The sequence below is a fragment of the Panulirus ornatus genome, chromosome 17 (genome assembly GCF_036320965.1).
Source record: "Panulirus ornatus isolate Po-2019 chromosome 17, ASM3632096v1, whole genome shotgun sequence".
Classification (NCBI taxonomy): Eukaryota; Metazoa; Arthropoda; class Malacostraca; order Decapoda; family Palinuridae; genus Panulirus; species Panulirus ornatus.
The window spans coordinates 16,088,494-16,112,500 of NC_092240.1; the positions used below are offsets into that span (position 1 = coordinate 16,088,494).

The following is a 24,007-nucleotide window of genomic DNA, read 5'->3' on the forward strand; positions in this document are numbered from 1 at the left end:
ATATATCCTCTTGGTCAATCTCTCCTCACTCATTCTCTCCATGTGCCCAAACCATTTCAAAACACCCTCTTCTGCTCTCTCAACCACGCTCTTTTTATTTCCACACATCTCTCTTACCCTTACGTTACTTACTCGATCAAACCACCTCACACCACACATTGTCCTCAAACATCTCATTTCCAGCACATCCATCCTCCTGCGCACATCTCTATCCATAGCCCACGCCTCGCAACCATACAACATTGTTGGAACCACTATTCCCTCAAACATACCCATTTTTGCTTTCCGAGATAATGTTCTCGACTTCCACACATTTTTCAAGGCTCCCAAAATTTTCGCCCCCTCCCCCACCCTATGATCCACTTCCGCTTCCATGGTTCCATCCGCTGACAGATCCACTCCCAGATATCTAAAACACTTCACTTCCTCCAGTTTTTCTCCATTCAAACTCACCTCCCAATTGACTTGACCCTCACCCCTACTGTACCTAATAACCTTGCTCTTATTCACATTTACTCTCAACTTTCTTCTTCCACACACTTTACCAAACTCAGTCACCAGCTTCTGCAGTTTCTCACATGAATCAGCCACCATGATGACTTGGCCTTTGACCTTAGTAACCCATAAAGGTCAGGTTCTGGGTCCTGGCCGTCACAGTTGAGGGTCGTCCACCTGAAGAGTCATACTGTCGTGCTCCAGGGTTGCACTCTCCTGATGCTGAAGGTTTGATGTTCTTTTACGAGATGTGTCGTGTGCCTGATACATCTGCTTGGACGTTGCTCCTTACAAACTGGGAGGAAATACCTTTTTCCCGTTGAAATAGGGAGGGACTTCCTTTTTGACATAGTCGTTCAATTCTGGTCACTAAAGCTGACTAGAGACGCGAAAAGACAACGATGTAAATCGAGCTAATACAAAGAGGAGCAGCGAAGCCAATTTTGACACTTGAATATAAACTTTGTAACGAAGTAAATCGAGCTAATACAAAGAGGAGCAGCGAAGCCAATTTTGACACTTGAATATAAACTTTGTAACGAAGTAAATCGAGCTAATACAAAGAGGAGCAGCGAAGCCAGTTTTGACACTTGAATATAAACTTTGTAACGAAGTAAATCGAGCTAATACAAAGAGGAGCAGCGAAACCAATTTTGACACTTGAATATAAACTTTGTAACGAAGTAAATCGAGCTAATACAAAGAGGAGCAGCGAAACCAATTTTGACACTTGAATATAAACTTTGTAACGAGGAGATGACATTATCTCTTCTAAGTTACGAGAGACCGTACAGCCGGGCCGGAACGCTATCAGCGGGGTCATCTTGTCGATAAAATCTTGGAGGAGGAGGGAGGATGGATGGTGGAAGAGCCGCTCATGTTGTTCCTGATAGGCCGTCTTCTACCGCGCGTGGACGAGGTTATCTCGATCTCGGGACGACTGGGGTACGGGTCAGAATTTCATGGATGAGACAGTAAACCTGTTCGCCTCACAGCCGCTGACAAGTCTTGGGCCTCGATTTCCGATGTCAATCGTAGAACTTCTCAGAGCTCTCAAGGCCTGATAGAGTTCTGGATTTAGCATAACTGAGAGAGGAAGTGTTCACGAGTTTTATTCATCTGGAAAAGAACATAACACGAGTCCAGTCAGCATGATCGACATTTTACAAGTCTTTGTAAAATCATTTTTTGTTTTGACCCAGTAACTTAAAAGTTGGCAACTGCATGATCTTGACCTTTAAGGTCGTTATCCCACTGTTGTGGGAGACGATGTGATTGTGCTGGGAAACAAATAATAATTGACGTAATTGGACTGTTACGCAACGGAGTTATTAAAAGACAAGTCTCAGGCATTACTGATATGGACGTGTTGTTATCTGCAGGTGATATCTGGAAGTGTCTCAACCAGACGATAGCTGTTCCGCTCATGGAAATCCCCAGCACGACTTATCGTCGGTATCTCCCGGTGTCAGTACCTTCCATCCCCCCCCCTCCCTCCCTTGAATACGACTGTACGATCTTGCACGACCCGTGAGCACGACTGTACGATCTTGTACGACCCTTGAGCACGACTGTACGATCCTGCACGACCCTTGTGAACGACTGTACAATCCCGTGCGACCATTGAGCATGACTGTACGATCCTGTGCGATCGCTGAGCACGATTGTACGATCCTGCACGACTCTTGAGCACGACTGTACGATCCCGTACGACTGTTGAGTATGACTGTACTATCTTGTACGACCCATGAGTACGAGTGTACGATCCTGTACGACCCTTGAGCACGACTGCACGATCCCGTACGACCCTTGAGCACGACTGTACGATCCTATACGATTCTTGAACACGACTGCACGATCCTAGAGCACGATGTTGCAACCCTTGGATATAATGGCCTGGCATTTGACCTGCCATCAAATCCAAGGGTGTTTTTGTTTCCTTTGTGCTCAAGGGTTGTACCGTCGTGCTCAAGGGTCGTACCGTCGTGCTCAAGGGTCATATATTGATGCTCAAGAATCCTGTCACGGCAAGTAACTAGTTTGCATATAGATGAATCGTTGTACAGTTCTCCATAAACCATTTGCTCTGAATACAGTGGCCATCTGGCGAACTTGTGAAGCTTCCTATAAAACACACGACCATTGAGATTTCGACGGGTCGATACTGGAAGCGTCCGGATTTCGATTCTGTTTTATCATGTTGGACCCACACAGGGTGGTGCTGCCTGCTACCAATCAACCTGTTTAGTGTTGCGTCTCCAGATAAGGACTCTCGAGACTGATAAACTCAAAACACCGTTTGTTCTACATATTATTATAGCCGACGAAGAGCTGCCTGTCTTGTTGTTTTCGAGTGGAGAGTGACAATCACATACTCGATAAGGGTCATTTTGAAACACCATTTGGGAGATTTGGTCGACGTTTGATCCTTTTTAAGTACAACGGTGAGACGTTCCTGAGCTCGAAGGCACCACCCGTGGGTATGATGACGTGAACTTTGACCCGACCATTACGGGTCAGGTCAAAGCCCCCCCCCCCCTCCCCTCCCGTCGTGCTGAAGCATCGCACCGTCTTTGCTCAAGGGGGCCGAGGTTACTAGTGGGTCCCTCTGGGTCAAAACGGAATACGTCATTGAAGTTCGATGTCCCCTATGTAGATTTTGTTGTTGTGGTGGTGGTGGTGGTTGAGAGAGAGAGAGAAGACGAGGTGTGATAAGAGTTAGGCCCAGAGACTTGAGTGACAAGATACATGTGTTACACAACCTGGCCTTCTTCCCAGTTCACCTTAGTCCCGTCTATAACCTTTCGTTGCTTGGTTCGGGCTGTTCACATAATTCTTTCTCGTCTCCTGTTTTACCTTGTGTCTGTTTTCTTCAATCTCTTTAGCTTGTAGAACTATTTTTTTTTTTTTTTAGGTTGAAGTCTATACTCACGGACGAAAGTCCACATCAAGGCCGGGCCTTAATTGAAATATAGAAAGGATTATGAAAGGGAAAATATAAGAGAGAGAAGGGAAAGTATTAACGAATGGTGGAGGAAGTGCTGGTTAAACTCTCATTAGATGATACAAGCGTGGGAAGTGTGTATGTTGAGGATTGTTCTGCCGTGGCCTCTGGAGGCTTTTGTAGTGGTCAGCAAGGTCTACCTCAGCTGGCGAGCTGGGGGGTCACGTGCTGTGGGTCAGGGGTCAGCCAGAAGCAAGGGTTGGGTGGGGGGTGGTGTGTGTAGGTGGGTGGGTGGGTGGGTGGGTGGTAGCGCGCCAAGGACGAGGCCTCTGGGAGCATGTTTGTGATGTCACCCCGGTGTTGAATCCCATCTTGGGATGATGATAATGATGTGCTGTCGCCGCTGTTATCCCAGATTGGGATCTGCTCCCTTTTGCTTGTGTTGACAGTGTCTCACTAAACCCAAAGATGAAGGATAGGATTGACTTCAGCTCGTCCCAGAGCCGGTAATGGATATTGGCAATTCATGGATAAACAGATACGTGATTGGTAAGCTTAGAGGAGACAGGCAAATTCTTATCACAGTTTTCAGTATGGTAACACTTGGGAAATATAATTTCTTGGTTGGTTGAAAGTTCTCTAGCATTTCCACAGGTGCTGTGCACGACGGAAAGGGTGTGTGTCTGTGTGTGTGTGTGTGTCTGTGTGTGGCACGGTCAGGCAGGGAGTGGGGTCCACACGTCCCCCTCACCCCCAGGAACAGGTCACAGGAACAAACTTTTTCTTTAAGGTCACGGGAGGTCAGGAGCGAATCCATCGTAAGTGGGTCGGCGGGGAGGGAGGGAGGAAGGGCCTGTGGGGGGGTATATGATTGTGTGGGAATGTTGCGCTGGTGTGGGGAGGCTGTCTGGCTGACACTGCTGACGGGAGAGCCGTATCTGCTGACGCTGGTGGGAAGTGGGGGATGGGGGAAGGTGCGAGAGGCTCACACCCCCCTCCTTCACCCCCCTGCCCTCCTGTGTACCCCACTGTGTCTCCTGCAGTGGGGACGGAGTCGTCCCTAAGTTGCGTGATAGATTACGAGACGAGTTGTGTAGGTCCTCATTATACGTGTGTGAGTGTAGGTCCTCATTATACGTGTGTGAGTGTAGGTCCTCATTATACGTGTGTGAGTGTAGGTCCTCATTATACGTGTGTGAGTGTAGGTCCTCATTATACGTGTGTGAGTGTAGGTCCTCATTATACGTGTGTGAGTGTAGGTCCTCATTATACGTGTGTGAGTGTAGGTCCTCATTATACGTGTGTGAGTGTAGGTCCTCATTATACGTGTGTGAGTGTAGGTCCTCATTATACGTGTGTGAGTGTAGGTCCTCATTATACGTGTGTGAGTGTAGGTCCTCCTTATACGTGTGTGAGTGTAGGTCCTCATTATACGTGTGTGAGTGTAGGACCTCATTATACGTGTGTGAGTGTAGGTCCTCATTATACGTGTGTGAGTGTAGGACCTCATTATACGTGTGTGAGTTTAGGACCTCATTATACGTGTGTGAGTGTAGGACCTCATTATACGTGTGTGAGTGTAGGTCCTCATTATACGTGTGTGAGTGTAGGACCTCATTATACGTGTGTGAGTGTAGGTCCTCATTATACGTGTGTGAGTGTAGGTCCTCATTATACGTGTGTGAGTGTAGGTCCTCATTATACGTGTGTGAGTGTAGGTCCTCATTATACGTGTGTGAGTGTAAGTCCTCTATACGTGTGTGAGTGTAGGTCCTCATTATACGTGTGTGAGTGTAGGTCCTCATTATACGTGTGTGAGTGTAGGTCCTCATTATACGTGTGTGAGTGTAGGTCCTCATTATACGTGTGTGAGTGTAGGTCCTCATTATACGTGTGTGAGTGTAGGACCTCATTATACGTGTGTGAGTGTAGGTCCTCATTATACGTGTGTGAGTGTAGGACCTCATTATACGTGTGTGAGTTTAGGACCTCATTATACGTGTGTGAGTGTAGGACCTCATTATACGTGTGTGAGTGTAGGTCCTCATTATACGTGTGTGAGTGTAGGACCTCATTATACGTGTGTGAGTGTAGGTCCTCATTATACGTGTGTGAGTGTAGGTCCTCATTATACGTGTGTGAGTGTAGGTCCTCATTATACGTGTGTGAGTGTAGGTCCTCATTATAGGTGTGTGAGTGTAGGTCCTCTATACGTGTGTGAGTGTAGGTCCTCATTATACGTGTGTGAGTGTAGGTCCTCATTATACGTGTGTGAGTGTAGGTCCTCATTATACGTGTGTGAGTGTAGGTCCTCATTATATGTGTGTGAGTGTAGGTCCTCATTATACGTGTGTGAGTGTAGGTCCTCATTATACGCGTGTGAGTGTAGGACCTCATTATACGTGTGCGAGTGTAGGTCCTCATTATACGTGTGTGAGTGTAGGTCCTCATTATACGTGTGTGAGTGTAGGTCCTCATTATACGTGTGTGAGTGTAGGTCCTCATTATACGTGTGTGAGTGTAGGTCCTCATTATACGTGTGTGAGTGTTGATGTGTGCGGCAGTGTCACCCCGGGGATGTTGAGGAGTGAGGGGGCACACACACACACACACACACACACACACACACACACACACACACACACACACACACACACACACACAAAACCTGTACCGCTAGTGGCACCCTACAGGCTTGTTTACCAGTGGTACACAGGCCAGACCACTGGATGATGACGGCCACTACCACAGTGCTGCTATCACCATCCCCACCATCACTACCACAGTACCACCACTACCACCATCACCGCTACCACCGTCACCACTATCACCACTATTACAGTACCACCACTGCCACCATCACCACCACCGCTGTCACCACTACCACCATCACCACTACCACAGTACCACCACTACCACTATCACCACCACCACTGTCATCACTACCACCATCACCACTACCACAGTACCACCACTACTACCATCACCACCACCACCACCATCAACACTACCACCATCACCACTACCACAGTACCACCACTACCACTATCACCACCACCACTGTCATCACTACCACCATCACCACTACCACAGTACCACCACTACTACCATCACCACCACCACCACCATCAACACTACCACCATCACCACTACCACAGTACCAGCACTACCACTATCACCACCACCACTGTCATCACTACCACCATCACCACTACCACAGTACCACCACTACTACCATCACCACCACCACCACCATCAACACTACCACCATCACCACTACCACAGTACCACCACTACCACTATCACCACCACCACTGTCATCACTACCACCATCACCACTACCACAGTACCACCACTACTACCATCACCACCACCACCACCATCAACACTACCACCATCACCACTACCACAGTACCAGCACTACCACTATCACCACCACCACTGTCATCACTACCACCATCACCACTACCACAGTACCACCACTACTACCATCACCACCACCACCACCATCAACACTACCACCATCACCACTACCACAGTACCACCACTACTACCATCACCACCACCACCACCATCAACACTACCACCATCACCACTACCACAGTACCACCACTACCACAGTACCACCACTACCACCATCACCACTACCACTGCGTGAAAAATATTAACAGGTTAGGTTTTGTGAGTGATACTGCCTTCTTTGCGGATGGGTTGTGGCAGAGTCGCTGGTTGCGAACCACATGTTGATCTGTACCACACCCGCCACACACACACACACACACACACACACACACACACACACACACACACACACACACACACACTGTCATGATCCCATGGCAGTGGTGGTGTCTGCACCACACCAGCCACCCGTCATGATGCCATGATCGTTGTGACAAGGCTTTTCAAGACATTGTGTCATCGGCGAGCAGATCGACTCGCGTGTGTATACGTTACGTTCTTCCTCGTGTTGGTGGAGTATGTTCCAATTGGTTGGTGGCGAGTAGGACTCCCCCCCCGTGAAGGATGTGGGATCCCCCTAGGACTGCCCGTGAAGGATATTGGAGCCACTGGGTCTCCCCCGTGAAGGATGCGGGACAGCGAGGGATCACTGTGGTGTGTCGGATGTCGAGCGGGCGGGCAGGTAAGGTGAGGTTCGGGGTGACCCTTCGTCAGTAGCAGGTCAGGCACCCGTGGCTGGCCGTGCCATCCATCCAGCCCGTCGTGGTCCCCGCCACGCCCTCCCAGGTCAGGTTCCCTCCTCACCCGGTGCCTGCTCGTCCCAGCGTGGGGTTGTCCTGAACCCTACTGTGCCCTACGCTGCCCATCTTCCTGGCCGCCTTGTACGTTGGATTCCATTTCCTCGACTTTCTAAAACGCTTGACATATTTATCTGAGATTTGAATTGTCCAGACATGAGGCTGCAATATATATATATATATATATATATATATATATATATATATATATATATATATATATATATATATATATATATATATTATTTATTTATTTATTTATTTTATTTATTTTGCTTTGTCGCTATCTCCCGAGTTAGCGAGGTAGCGCAAGGAAACAGACGAAAGAATGGCCCAACCCACCCACATACACATGTATATACATACACGTCCACACACGCAAATATACATACCTATACATCTCAATGTATACATATATATACACACACAGACACATACATTTTTTTCCTAATGTCGTAACCACCTTTCTGCCCTCCTTCCCCACTCCCGCGTCAGGTGTCATCTGGAGGCAGGGCCATGACACTGGCCCTCGGTGGCCTGGGTGCCAAGTCAACCGTCGTAAGTTTACTCCCGTGTAGGTCACGGGTCGTGACGCTAAGGGACACCAGGCTGGGTGGCCACCGTTGGTAGTGGGTAGGAGGGTGGTGAGTGGTCGTCATGGGTGGTGGGTGGTAGGCGGTCAGTGTGGGCGGAGGCTGGGTGGTTCATGTGGTGTTTTCAGGTCATTTGTTGTCTTCTTCCACCACTCGGCTTCTGTGGGAGAGCAACTCGAACGGTGTTGTTGACACTCTTGGGGACATGTTGATCTGGTCGTACGGCTCGGCTCTTAGGTTCAGCATATATATATATATATATATATATATATATATATATATATATATATATATATATATATATATATATATATAATCACTACTGGTGGTGATTGTGCATATATATCTTCACGGTGAAGTGAAGGTTGTGCATGTACCTCTGAGGCTCAGTCGTCTGTTCTAGACGCTTCATCGGTGAGTCGTTCCGTACCTTGTGCTGGCCTCCTCTCCCTCGCTGCCCCGCAGGTGTTACCTGCCCTTCGTGATTGATGTTCTAACAGTTGTAGTCACGTACTTGATTGGGAGATGTATAAATAACATAGAGGTGTCCTAGGTTCCCCCCTTTACTGTCCCTCCAAAACCACTCGACCCCTTGAAGGGATGAGGGATCCATTTTCTCATCAAACGTAACCTATCTTTACCGTCATAGAGAATGTGACATCTCTTGCCATACATTCCGCAGTGTGCTCAGGACTTTAGACCCCCTCCCCCTCCCCCCATCTCTCTCTCTCTCTCTCTCTCTCTCTCTCTCTCTCTCTCTCTCTCTCTCTCTCTCCATTCAAACTCACTCTCCAGCCATCGTGCCTCTCCCTTCCCTCGCTAAACTGAATAACCTTTTATTTGCATCAACTCTCAACTTTTTTTTTTCTTTCACACGCTCTCCCAAACACAGACACACAAGCATCTGCAGTTTCCTCACTCGCATCTGCCACCAGCGCCGTGTCATCAGCAAACAGCAATTGACTCATCCCTCAAGGCGCCCCCCCCCCCCCCCCGGCAGACGGTAACGGTAGTCAGGAGAGTCACACCAGACTTTCTGTATATCACGACGTGTGAAGGTCTTCTTCTGCGGTGTCTGTAATTCTTCGTTTTTTTCGAGTGCTCGTGTGTGTGTGTGTGTGTGTTTGTGTGTGTGTGATTTCAGTTTTTCACTCCATCTGTGGCATCTGGGATTCGGCTAAGCTGTAACCCAGATTATATATTTTTTTCCTCATTTTTTGATCTTTCTGAGAATTTACGAGCTTGGTGAAGCTTGGCTCTGCTTGATGGACGTTCCTACCGGGCTGCGGAACTCGCCTGACCTTTCTGGTTATTGACCTTTCCAGTAAGGGGGTACGACCCTGGGTTATGATAGCCTGCCCTCTGATCTGGCCCGTAAGCCTCAGAGTAAAAGCCGGGCTGTCGTATCCAAGGGTCGTACCGTCTTGTTCCAAGGTCGTAGTATGTAACATCGTGTTCAAAACGTAAAGGGCGTGTCTCACACGCAACACCAAAATGTTGCAGGTCATCATTTTCCTCTCTGTGTCAAACACTGGCATATCTAGTCAACTTAGGACCCGGGAGTCCAAAACATACTCAAAGTATTTTTGGAAAAAAAAAGAAGAAAAAACACAACTGTATTGGACTAGACGCAGAGTACTGTATAAACTGGCGAAGTTAAAAAAGAGATAGCAGGAGAGAGAGAAAATAAAAGATCGTACAAGGCTTTTCACTGAACTAGTCATTAACCTCGCTATAGGCCGCTCCTGTAGTCTCACATTAACTAGTGCAAAGCTATGATTAAAACACTGGAACCCCTTGGAATATTTTCACTTATGCTGCTGTACAAATTTTCTTGATTAATTTTTAAGTGAACCTCCAATATATATATATATATATATATATATATATATATATATATATATATATATATATATATATATATATATATATATATATATATCTTTTTTTTCTTTTAAACTATTCGCCATTTCCCGCGTTAGCGAGGTAGCGTAAAGAACAGAGGACTGGGCCTTTTTTGGAATATCCTCACCTGGCCCCCTCTGTTCCTTCTTTTGGAAAATTAAAAAAAAAGACGAGAGGGGAGGATTTCCAGCCCCCCGCTCCCTTCCCTTTTAGTCGCCTTCTACGACACGCAGGGAATACGTGGGAAGTATTCTTAATCCCCTAACCCCAGGGATAATATATATATATATATATATATATATATATATATATATATATATATATATATATATATATATATATATATATATATATCCCTGGGGATAGGGGAGTAAGAATACTTCCCACGCATTCCCTGCGTGTCGTAGAAGGCGACTAAAAGGGGAGGGAGCGGGTGGCTGGAAATCCTCCCCTCTCGTTTTTTTTTTTTTTCTAATTTTCCAAAAGAAGGTACAGAGAAGGGGGTCAGGTGAGGATATTCCCTCTAAGGCCCAGTCCTCTGTTCTTAACGCTGTATATATATATATATATATATTATCAGTGGACCGAACTAGGGCATGTGAAACTTCCGGAGTAAACCATGGAAAGGTCTGTTGGACCTGGATTTGGATAGGGAGCTGTGGTTTCGATGCGTTACACATGACAGCTAGAGAATGGATGTGATGTGAGCGGATGTGGCATGTCTTCGTCTGCTCCTGGCACTCCCTCGCCAGCGCAGGAAGCGGCGATCTAGTATTTGTGGTGTGTGCATATATATATATATATATATATATATATATATATATATATATATATATATATATATATATATATATATACATATACACACACCACGAAATGATAAGTCAGTGTTTACCTGGCTCTTATTCGTCAAATGTACGAAAATGAATATAGTCACCTCAATAAACTGATACCTCTGAAGGAGTCCACCATATCCCAGCTCCTGCATGGAGTGAAGGCAGCCTCGAAACTACAGGAAGTGCATGAGTGGGAGTCTTGCTTGGGGTTGTATAATCGATTGATTACATAATGCAAAATACACACGAGCCAGCAAAGCTTTAAGCTGACTTATCTCGATAACCGTAAGACCCCCCCAGATTATGAAAGCCTAGCTGAGATTAATGTGGTGTGAAGCAACAAGGCGAAAATAATCACTCGTTACTCTGATTTTTTTTCTCTCAATTAATCAAGAAATCCTCTCATCAAGTCGCCGGGAGGATTTTAATCTTAAAAAAAAAGTGATTAAGTTAGGATTAGTCATCTAGCTTAGGTAACAAGTGCATAAGTACTGTACAGGTATATATATATATATATATATATATATATATATATATATATATATATATATATATATATATATATATATATATATATATATATATCATTCAAACCTCCAATAGCCAGGATCAAACCTGAGACCCCTGTGCAACAGGCGGGTCCCGGATTCGATCCTGGCTGTTGGAGGTTTGTATGGTCTTCATTATGAAAGTGCGCGTTCATATGCACTTTGTTCGTATATATATATATATATATATATATATATATATATATATATATATATATATATATATATATATATATATATATATATGTATATATATATATATATATATATATATATATATATATATATATATTTGTGTGTGTGTGTATACTTGATCACCGTTTCCCGTGTTACCGAGGTAGTGCCAGGAAACGGTTAAGAAAGGCACGCTCACCTCCATACACGAGCTGTCATGTGTAATGCACCGAAACCACAGCTCCCTCTCCACACCCAGGCTCCAAATGTCCTGGTATAGTCCAGTGACAGCACGTCGACACATGCCTAAGGTGGGGATGCGTGTTGTATAATGCGACTAAAGGAGGCGGGAGGGGAGAGGGGGTTTGGACCCCCCTTGTATTTCAGTTTCTAAATGATATATATATATATATATATATATATATATATATATATATATATATATATATATATATATATATATGTGTGTGTGTGTGTGTGTGTGTGTGTGTGGGAAGGATAGGAATTACTGAGATGTGTAGACTTCAGTGGGAGTCGACCTGCTGCTGACCTCCCTCGTGGAGAGGTCATTGTGTGTGTGGAGTGGTTACGTCAGGGTCGTGTCAGACCAAACTGAGTCGTGTCAGCTGTCTTTTGTTGTGGTGGTGGTCGTGGGTCTGCGGTGCTGACGGGCTGTGTGCCTGGGCTGATTTAAACTCTCTCTCTCTCTCTCTCTCTCTCTCTCTCTCTCTCTCTCTCTCTCTCTCTCTCTCTCTCTCTCTCTCTCTCTCTCTCTCTCTCTCTCTCTGTGTGTGTGTGTGTGTGTGCGCGCGCGCGCAAGTCGTATATACCAGTGGCAGGATTTGTCATAACTATCGGACAACCTGATTGACCCGATAGATGTGCTGACTGGCTGGTTGGACGACCTCGCCAGCGGATAGGACTACCACAGGCACACACATAATTGGTCACTACCACCGTACGTACGACCTTTGAGTATGATGCATTTTTTTTTTACCTGACTCGTGATTTTCAGATGATAGGCTCGGGCCACCATACCTAAGGGTCGCACTGTCATACTTTCATGCTCAGGGGATCGTACTGTCGTGCACAGGGGTCGTGACATAGCGTTCAAGGGTCGTACCGTCGTGCACAAGGGTCGTATCGTGGTGTTCAAAGGTCGTACCGTCGTGCAGAAGGGTCGTATCGTGGTGTTCAAAGATCGCACCATAGTCCTCAAGAGTCGAACCGTCGTGTTCGAGTCGTATCGTGGTATTCAAGGGTCGTAACGTCGTGCCCAAGGGTCGTACCATAGTGCTCAAGGGTCGTACCGTCTTGCTCAAGAGTCGTAACATAGTGCTGGGAGGTTAGATATACTAGGAAAAATAGTTAACCATCATTTATTCACAGTCGTGTATACTTGTCTTGTTCTCAGACTTAAAGTATTTCCCCTCAGGCAGTGTGTGTATGTCGCCTTCTACGACACGCAGGGAATACGTGGGAAGTATTCTTTCTCCCCTATCCCCAGGGATAATATATATATATATATATATATATATATATATATATATATATATATATATATATATATATATATATATATATATATAAGACTGAAATAGTCGTGTGTTTTGCGAGGATAGTCGTAAGTCTGCTGGAAAATTCAACTAGGATGGCAATGGTGGTGCGTAGCATTCACCGCATGACACGCTTGTGGAAGCATTAAAACCGTTTCTCTCGGCCACCAGCAACCTCTTCCCTAACTATAAGCTGGAGTTTCGTCAGGGATTGTCTTCAACGATGAGTCTAATCTTCTCTTAGATATATCCCTGTAGTCACTCCTCCTTGCGTGTTTCCCAATTCTCTAGGTATTAATCTCGCCAGTTTATGTGCAGGACACTGGCATAGTTTTCGTAAGAAATCTGTTTCATTTATGCTCCCGGGAATAAACCCCCGACTTGGTCATTCTTGACTATACAGCCTAGTTTTAATTCATTCTACACTGTACAACGTAGTTTTAATTCATTCTACACTGTACAGCCTAGTTTTAATTCATTTAATTCATTCTACACTGTGCAGCCTAGTTTTGATTCATTTTCCATTATACAGCGTAATTTTGATTCTTTCTACACTGTACAGCCTAGTTTTAATTCATTCTACGCTATACAGCGTAGTTTTAATTCATGCTACACTGTACAGCGTAGTTTTAATTCATTCTACTCTATACATCGTAGTTTTAATTCATTCTGCTCTGTACAGCGTAGTTTTAATTCATTCTACTCTATACAGCGTAGTTTTAATTCATTCTACTCTGTACAGCCTAGTTTTAATTCATTCTACACTGAACAACCTAGTTTTAATTCATTCTACACTGTACAGCCTAGTTTTAATTCATTCTACACTATACAGCGTAGTTTTAATTAATTCTACACTGTACAGCCTAGTTTTAATTCAATCTACTTTATACAGCGTAATTTTTATTCATTCTACACTGTACAGCCTACTTTTAATTCAATCTACTTTATACAGCGTAATTTTTTATTCATTCTACTCTGTACAGCCTAGTTTTAATTCATTCTACACTGTACAGCCTAGTTTTAATTCATTCTACACTATACAGCGTAGTTTTAATTCATTCTACACTGTACAGCTTAGTTTTAATTCATTCTACTTTATACAGCGTAATTTTAATTCATTCTACACTGTACAGCCTAGTTTTAATTCATTCTACACTGTACAGCCTAGTTTTAATTCATTCTACACTTTACAGCCTAGTTTTAGTTCATTCTACACTGTACAGCCTAGTTTTAATTCATTCTACATTATACAGCGTAGTTTCAATTCCTTATTCTACACTATACGACGCTGTTTTAATTCGTTCTGCACTATGCAACGTAGTTTTAATTCGTCATTCTACACTGTGCAGCGTAATTTTATTTCTTCATTCTACGCTATACAACCTAGTTTTGATTCGCCCTGTCTTCGGAGTTCGTAATATTTCTTTATTCTTTTTGTCTGTCTCTGTCTGTACGTCTGGTGATGCGTGCGAGGCAGCTGTATGTCTTGGAAGTGAGCTATTTATTAGTGGTCTTTGTGTGGTGTCACATGCTTGAAACTTTATATATGAATCTTTTTTGCTGACTAGACGTTCCGTAATGTGTTTATTTAACATGATCTTTACATATATCGCAATCGTATGCGATATAAGGCTAATTGGTCGTTTACTCTTTGGATCCGCCATTGTGTGTTGATGTTTTTGTGTGTGTGTGTGTGTGTGTGTGTGTGTGTGTGTGTGCGCAGTTTTATGAGAGAGAGAGAGAGAGAGAGAGAGAGAGAGAGAGAGAGAGAGAGAGAGAGAGAGAGAGAGAGAGAGAGAGAGAGAGTTTATTATTACATAAAGCACCTCCCTCGCATGTACTCTCTTCCCCCCCACATGTAAGTTCCCAAGGACCTAGGAGGACCCTGCTGGAGCTGAGTCCCTGACGATGATACACAGTGAGTCAGGGGGTTGAGTAAGTCGCCAGATATTGCGACACCTCCCGCACGAGGATTTGCCAATGAATTTCAATGGGACCTGGGGCCCCGGACCGTGACGAGGATGATCCGTACCACATTTTCTTTCAAAGTCTGTGACCGCCGCCGGGACTTCTGAATAAGATGATTTATTTATGTGTGTAAGACTTTTAGTTTTATCACTTGTTTATTAAAGGTAAGGGAATGTGATTTACGTGAGGTAATGCCACTGTGGCTGATTAAGATAAGTCCCTCCTGTATGGTTCATTTTTTGTGGTCGTAGAAAACGTACTGTTGGACGATTTTATTTTTCAAGTCAATAAATTACGCTGATTATCACTTAAAAGGCCTTGAGAGAGTCTACGTGTATAGATGGTATGAGGAAGGGAGCTATAATATGATGTGTGATGGGGAGGGAGACTATTTATTTGAGGAGAGTGATATTCTCACTAATGGGCCGAAGTGATGTATGGGATGTTCAGTGCAAACACGAAGGTGGACAGAATACATGTACTGTCGAGAACAAATTATATGGACAGTTGACCGAGAAAATATCTGTATTGTTTTAGAATTCCTTTTGTGATTACTTTTTTTTTTTAACTATTCGTAGCTATTGTCATGATTACTTTTTTTTTTTTAACTATTCGTAACTATTGTCATGATTACTTTTTTTTTTTTTCAACTGTTCATAGCTGTTCGTACAAAAGTAGGAGGATCTGAGCCAAACGAACGTGTTGTGTCTGACTAATTCAGTTTTCACGTACTGTAAATCCGGTTCAACATATTGGAATATGTTGAATTCACGTTCTTTAAATCCACTTCAACATATTGGAACATGTTGAATTCACGTGTTTTCAATCCGGTACAATATATTGGAATATGATGAATTCACTGTTTTGAATCCAGTTCAGTATATTGGAGTATGTGAATTCACTTGCTTTAAATCCAGTTCATCGTATTGGAATATGTTGAATTCCCGTGTTTCAGTCCAGTTCATCGTATTAGTTCACGTTGAGTTGGATGATGAAAGTACGTGAAAACCAGATTAGATCCTCCCATTTCACCTTTTGTAAAAGCCTCACATTTGGAGCCTGTGTGAGTAAGTCTTCAGCAGGACCTACTATATAATTCATGATAACGTAACTTAACCTAACCTAACCTAGCCTAGCCTAGCCTAGCCTAGCCTAGCCTAGCCTAGCTTTAACTAACCTAACCTAACCTCACCTCAGCGAGCTTTAGCTAACCTAACCTAGCCTAGCTTAGCCTAGCTTTATCTAACCTAACCTAACCTAACCTAGCGTAGCTTTACCTAACCTGACCTCGCTTTACCTTATTCGCAACTTTATCAAAGCTAAACTTTACCCTCCGTATTCTAACATGGCGTATTCCTGCTCTTTTTGAAAATTTGTTCAGACTCTTCCACTCTTGCGCTATCCTAGCTTCTACTGGGACTTTCTCGTCACGCGCGTCACCCCCATTGCAGTTCATACATACGCCTAACTCAACCTAGACCCATTCATTTACGTTAAACCTTCCCCCCACAGCCTTCCGAGTTTTCACTTTTTGCTATTAACAGATTCATTCGTCTAAGTATTTTGAAGATATTTTCAGTGAAGGTTGGTCCACACGCGTCTATATCCAAAAACCTTGGTTCTCCAGTGCATATATTTAGCCTAGCCACGCCGCCATTCTCGTCCAAGCTGTATAAAAGTGTGTGTCCAAGGCGGAGTCCCCTCCACAGGTTCCTCTCCGTCTTCTGTCCCGTCCGTTAACCCAGGCTGCCGGGTTTTTGAGGTAATTCACCATCGGATTGTACCAGTCAAGGGTATTTGTGTAAGGAGTAGGCGTGCGTGTGTGCGTGCCTCTGTGTGTGTGTGTGTGTGTGTGTGTGTTGGGGAGTTGTAAGGGGGTGGGGGGTGCATTGTTCTCGTGGTTGACTTCTGGACTTGACCTTCAAGGGTTAGGTCAGAAAGCTAGGCCACCCTTCTTAAGGATCGTACCCTCGTACTCAAGCGTCGTACCGTCGTGCTCAAGGGGCTTACTAGATCATACCGTCGTGCTCAAGGGTCATACCAGATCGTACCGTCGTGCTCAAGGGGCTAAGTGTACGTTGTATCTTTCTCTCACAAGCGATGCTCGGTCACCCACCCACCTCCCACCCAACCCAACGGTCGCCTCTGAGAGCCTCGTACGAGGTCGTGAAAACCTGTACGGTTAGTTTTGGGTCGTGTTGCAGATTGGTCGTCCCTCCCTGCTCGGTAGCTGAAGCGACAGAGACACGAGGACAAAGATGAGCAGTGGGTGTGTGTGTGTGTTTGTGTGTCGTAGAGGGGAATGGGGAGAGAGAGAGAGAGAGAGAGAGAGAGAGAGAGAGAGAGAGAGAGAGAGAGAGAGAGAGAGAGAGCGTCGTGGTGATGATGGTAGAGGAATGTTGTGTGTGATGTACTGTGGCGTGTGTGTGATTTACTGCGGTGTGTGTGTGTGTGTGTGTGTGTGTGTGTGTGATGAGAGGGGTTGCGTGTGGTCTGTGGTGGGGGTGGGGGTGGGGGAGTTGCGTGTGGGGAGGAGACGGCGGGATATGCGTGAGGAAGGTTACTATATATGCGTGTAGTGCGGTGGAGATGCATCTGAGGGGTTCAAGAAGTTACATGTGGTGCGGGAGGCTTGGCATCGCCTCCCCCTCCCCTCCCCCCACACACGCACTACTCCCCTCTACCTCCCCCCCTCCCGGGTGAGGAGGAGGGAGGGGCGTCAGGGAGCCAGCCAGCGGTGGTGTCCCTGGCCGTCTGCAGGACAAAGACCCGACCCCCCGACACCCCCTCCATCCCTCACGTTACCACACACTACATACTTGACTCGCTTCTTACTGGCTAGTTTACCCCAGTTGTACTCTCGCCGTGCAGGGTGGTGCCCCTCCGCCTCCCCCCACCCCTCTCTCTCTCTCTCTCTCTCTCTCTCTCTCTCTCTCTCTCTCTCTCTCTCTCTCTCTCTCTCTCTCTCTCTCTCTCTCTCTCTCTCTCAGTTGATGCGATAGATAGATAGATAGATAGATAGATAGATAGATATGAACAACAGTTAACTAACAAGGAGGATCATCGTAAGTTGTATGGCAGGATAGAATGGGCTGAGCAGGTTTATTTGTTTTGATACAATACTAATGACAGTAATAATAATAATGATAATAATAATAATAATAATAATAATAATAATAATAATAATGATAATGATAATAATAGTAATAATAATAATGATAATAATGATAATGATAATAATGATAATAACAATAATGATAATGATAGTGATAATGAGAGCATTTCAAGCGGCGGGGGTAAACCATGGAAGGGTCTGTGGGGCCTGGATATGGATAGGGAGCTGTGGTATCGGTGCATTACACAGGACAGCTGGAGAATGGATGTAAGCAAAATGCGGCCTCTTCTTTTGGCTGTTCCTAACGCTACCTCGCAAACGCGGGGAACGACGAACAAGTATGGAGAAAAGAAGAATGATTTAACAATTTCAACCTGAAATTAAACGTATATAGAGAAGATACGTACGACGTTGCATATAGGTATGGGTAATAGTGTGGGTCTCACACGCTCTTTACGGGTGGTATGTGAAGGTGGAAGCTGATGTATGATTTACTAATTAATGAATGTGTTCGCAAGGGCTGTAGTGAGGTTGTTATTGTTGTGGTGGCGGTCCGTGCGAGTTCCTGTTGGTTCAGTGCTGTGCTGTTTTGGTGCCGAACTGACACTCCGGGACGAGGGATCTCAGGTGGCAGGTGGTGACGGTGGCGCAGATGGTGCAGTAGCTTCCTCCAGATCTGTCGAATGAGGTGTAGGTTAAGGTTAAAGAGAGGCGGGTGGATCAGTATAATATGTGTGTACATGTAATCATTTATTTGTACGTTACTGGGATGGAATTTTACCCTCTTTGAACTCCATCACTTGAACCACCTTTTAATCTTTTGTATACTGACAGCATTCACAATTTCATCACTCAGTTTATTCCCGTCATCCAGTGTTCATAATTTACTTATTTCTTGTATGATTTCACGTCATGGCTTCTGGTTGCTGTGTATTTACATCAGTACTGACATCCCTGTTGGCATCATCAGACTGGTTTAAAAACTTGGAGGTTTGGTTGAAAGACATTAAAGGTTGGTATCAAGTCACCCCTTACTCGTCTCTCAATGGACAAAATGAAGGCCTGTTACCTCTCACTGATACTCGGATTTCATATGTCTAGTACCATCTTTGTTACCCTCTTCTGAACCTTCCTTGTTCGTATTTTTGTTTTTCTTTGAATGCGGAGACCAAACTGAAGAACCATGTAGTGGTTTTGGCCTAATGGACGATATGAACGGTCTGAAAGGCATTTCTTTATTCATGTATTTTGATTCGTTAATAGTCATGTATACAATTTGCCCACCGATGGTTTGTCTTCCTTGCTAACAGATTCCTACAGCGTTTACCCTCTTGGATAATATTCATATCGTGAACTTTTTACTGTACCGTAACCCGGGCTGAACTTGTGAACCATGCTTCAGAGCTTTCATCTTCTGGAGTTGTTCTAAGTCATCTTATAAGGTGATGAAGTCTTCCTAAGTGATTCCAACATGACCTTAGCATCATCCGCCAACATATTCAGGTACGACTCCAACCCTTTTTGTTATTTTATGAAGATCAAGAAGAACAACGGTTCCAGGAGTGAACCCTGCGGCACGCCAGTGGTGAACCCCAACCAACCTATTTCAAGAAGACTTCCCTATTATGCGTACCTTTTTTCCTTCCACTGGGGTCCTTTTCTGGGCATCGAAGGAGTCTCTCCCATATTCCTGCCTGGAATGTGTGTGTGTGTGTGTGTGTGTGTGTGTGTGTGTGTGTGTGTGTGTTGAGGGAGCGCACGCGAGGGTAAAGCCGTCATCACAAGGGAAGAAGCAACAAGCGGGGATTAGCGGGTGCCAGAGTGAGGGAGGGAGGCGGTGGACCCGGCCGGGATGCGACGACTGCATTGCTGCCCTGCTGACGTCTTCATGGCCCGCCACCCAACACCACCACCACCACACGCGTTACCACAACCCCCCCAGCTTTGACACCAACACCGCCACCATACCTCAACGTTGACACTACTTCACTACCACCACCACCACCACCACCACCACCGCCACTCCTTCATACGCGCCACCACACCCCCAACTCGCCACCAGCGCGGCAGCACCTTCACAGAACGCACCATCACCCCCATCGCTGCAGCGCCACGACTTATGATTGACAGTAGCTTCGTAATGACACACACACACACACACACACACACACACACACACACACACACACACACACACACACACACACACACACGGATGTACTCATCATACACATACCCAACAGTAGCACCACAAGACACATCAGTACAGACGATCATCACTACAACAGAACACAGTCCTTATCACATAGACTCAACAGCCTGACCGTAGGGTGCACGAGTAGTATTAATGGGACGACCAAATCCATTCCTTTTTCTGTGCTTTTAACGCCTTGAACATGTACCATACGACCCTTAAGCACGAAAGTACAACTGCTGATTAAGTCGGTACAACGTTATTTTTCTTAAATTTTAGTTAAGTGACATATACGGATTTTGTTGCCTTGAAGTTCATAATAAAGAAGTGATCAGAGAAGAGAAATTATATGATAGACTTAGTTTACAGTCGTCTGAGAATGTCACCTACTGACTTTGACCCTTGCCCCTCAGACAGTGCCACAAACTGACCTTGACCCCTACTTTTCGCACTGTGCCACACTCATCTTGACCCCTTACCCTATTGACAGTGCCACAGAGTGACCTTGACCCCCCGCCCTTCTGACAGTGTCACTAACAGGCCTTGACCCCATACCCCTCAGATAGTGTCGTCAACTTGACTCCAACCTTCAAGACAAGAGAGGAAGGACCCAGTGGTGGTGCTCCTCTGGGGCTACCGATACTGCCCCAAATAGAATTCTGTTTGCCATCATCTTTTTTTCAGGTCGGGCGACATTGCAATGGTAGAAATTGTACAAAGACCTTCCACCGTCCGCGCACACACTTTTAAGGTGCTGAAGTACAGGGAAATGCTGAAAGCCCTGCTGAAGTGGTACTCTCCTGAGTGCAGACAGAAGATATATATCATAGGATCGGCTTGGTAAAGCCCAGGAAGGCACGGTCTCCATCCTGCGTTCAAAATTAGTTTCCTGTTGGCACGGCAGAAATGGAAGATGGTAGAATGGCACCACTGAAATCAGAAGGTTCAGTCGGCAAATACGAGATAGCACTGTACACTTTCGAAGCCCAAGACTGTTGAACACATCGCTTGCAACCATCAAGGAACATTATGGGCTGTACAGTAGAGAGGTCCAAAAATCCACAGCTAAGTGTCTTACTAAGTGTACCAGACCAGCCAGACTTTGGTGGTTCCGTAGGCCTGTGAGCCGCAGTTTCGAACATCTTGGTCGACCAACAACCTAACCCAGCAGCTCGGACTTAGCCCGAGCTGTGGGGGTAGACGACCTCCGAAAATATCTTAAAGGTAAGGAAAGGTGACCCCTCCTCCCCTTGACAGTGCCACCAACTGTTCTTGACCGTAAACCAGTACCAGGATCCACGTTGCCTGCCACACACGTAGAAAAAGCTTTTGTTTATGTTGATCTTTAGTCGCGGGGAAGGTGGAGTTCTCTTCATGGCTATGGTTACGGAGTAATCATCAGCGGCAGCCATCACGAAAACTGAAATCGCCCTATCACGCATTAGACGAATGTTAAAAAAAAACGATTGTACAAACTAGTTCCCTTTCATTGTCATGAGGTGGTCTTGGGCAGGACTTACACATCAGGCTGGAAATCCTCCCTTCTCATTATTTTTTTTTAATTTTCCAAAAGGAACAGAGAACGGGGCCAGGTAAGGATATTCCCTCAAAGGCCCATTCCTCTGTTCTTAACGCTACCTCGCTAATGCGGGAAATGGCGAATAGTTTAAAAAAAAAAAAAAAAAAAAAAAATATATATATATATATATATATAGTGGATACTTAGTTCTACGTGCCGCGGCCTCCAACAGTCTTATTTAACAAAGAAGCAACACGGCTGCTTTATCTAATCCCGAATTGCTAGGGTACAGAAGACCTCCGAAACCATTGTAAGGTGAGGTAAGGTCCCAGATCGAGCTGTGGAAATTGAAGACCTTCGAAACCCTTGTAAAGTAAAGTTCCGGACCCTCGACACCATCGTAGAGCAACATAGGGCCCCAGACCAAGGCATACGTGTGTACATTACCATCGGTGCGAGTGGAGAGGAGGAGTCCTAGGTGCCCACACTCCCAGCATGTGTCTTATCAACTGCACTACAAAGTATTTCGTTCCTATGGGCGAGTGTGAGTGTGGGCGCCTGTGTGTGGGCGCCCGTGTGTTGGGCAGTAATTGAGGTGTGGGAGGCAGCCGTGTGGAGCCTCACATGACGTTAGTTCTGTCCTTTTTCACTCTCCCTCCCGTCTGCCAGCCTAGCTACCCACCACCACCACCGCCACCGCCTAACGTAGCCTAGCCTAGCCTAACCAGCTTCCCACACGCTGGGTTGCACGACGGGCTGTATTCTCCACTAAACAAGAAGTACTTGTTGGTGGTCATAAGCCAACAAGTGGCCACATTATAACGTCTTAATTATACTTCTCACCGTACCCTATCATGTTACCAGTGCCTTAACCTGCGGCTCCGAACACCGTCAGACAACCACCTCCGTTGCTACAACTTGCCTCATTAAGAGGCTAAGAGTTTTTCGCTCTGAGCGAGTCGACGGAACCAGTGACTTCAGGAGAGAGAGAGCCCATGCCCAGGGGATTGGTCCAGTATTTTACATATAGCAATATATTGTACTGCAGGGATGTGTAAAACAAGAGCGTTCGCTCCAGGATGTCGCCCTCCTTCCCACCGCTTGGCTTTCTGTCCATTGAATCACTCCGTCAATTAAGCCATCTCGTATACTGTACATTCTCTTCAGAACTGCCGCTCTGTGTGTCATCATGTTTCTGTCTTACGTTCGGACAGACTTTTGTTGTACCTTGGATTGAAAAAAAGAAAAAATAATACGAGCATGGTCGCCAAAGATGAAGAATCTGAAGAAGACGTTCAGAAAGAAGCTCTTGCATCGCTCACTGATATCCTAGCAAGTTTAAGGTCCTTTGAATAACGGTAGAGTCTTGTCTGGTAACAGCCGCTTAGCAACCGCGCACCCCGCCACGTTTCCTCTCAGAGCATTGCTTCGTATCTGGAGGCAATTGATGAGTTCTAAAGATGAGATTAAGAGGAAGGAATGTGTGTAAATAGTGGGGGCCACAGAACCCTTGGTAGGAAGGGTGGGCGGTGGTGGGTGGCGGCGCGGTGCTGAGATGAGACGGACGATTCCCACGCTGCATAGCTGCCGCACAGTGCTGCCCTTGTCTCCACGCTCTGGGACGCCCTTCAGCGCCACAAAAGTCCCCAGACAACACCCCCCCCTCCGTGCGAGTTTAAAACTCTCCTGCTTAATATTTTTAAGGACCATATATTGCCATTATGTCACTTCGCGCATTATACCTCGCCGAGGCTTCTTGGTTTTGCGCCCGCCAGTGACGGAACACGGAGAGGGCAGGTTTTGCTCAACCTACCCCCTCTCCCCCCCATCATACCTCACAAAAACCCCGCTGCTGGCAACACGGGCTGGGCGGGGTGACAACACGAGGTGTGGCTGGTGAC

The 24,007-nt window shown here is 45.5% G+C and overlaps 1 protein-coding gene across 6 annotated transcripts in view; it reads left to right on the forward strand.

Moving 5' to 3' along the window:
- LOC139754578 (uncharacterized) overlaps positions 1–24,007 on the forward strand; it is a 305,334-nt gene that overhangs the window by 207,204 nt on the left and 74,123 nt on the right. The gene's annotated exons all lie outside the window — the stretch shown is intronic.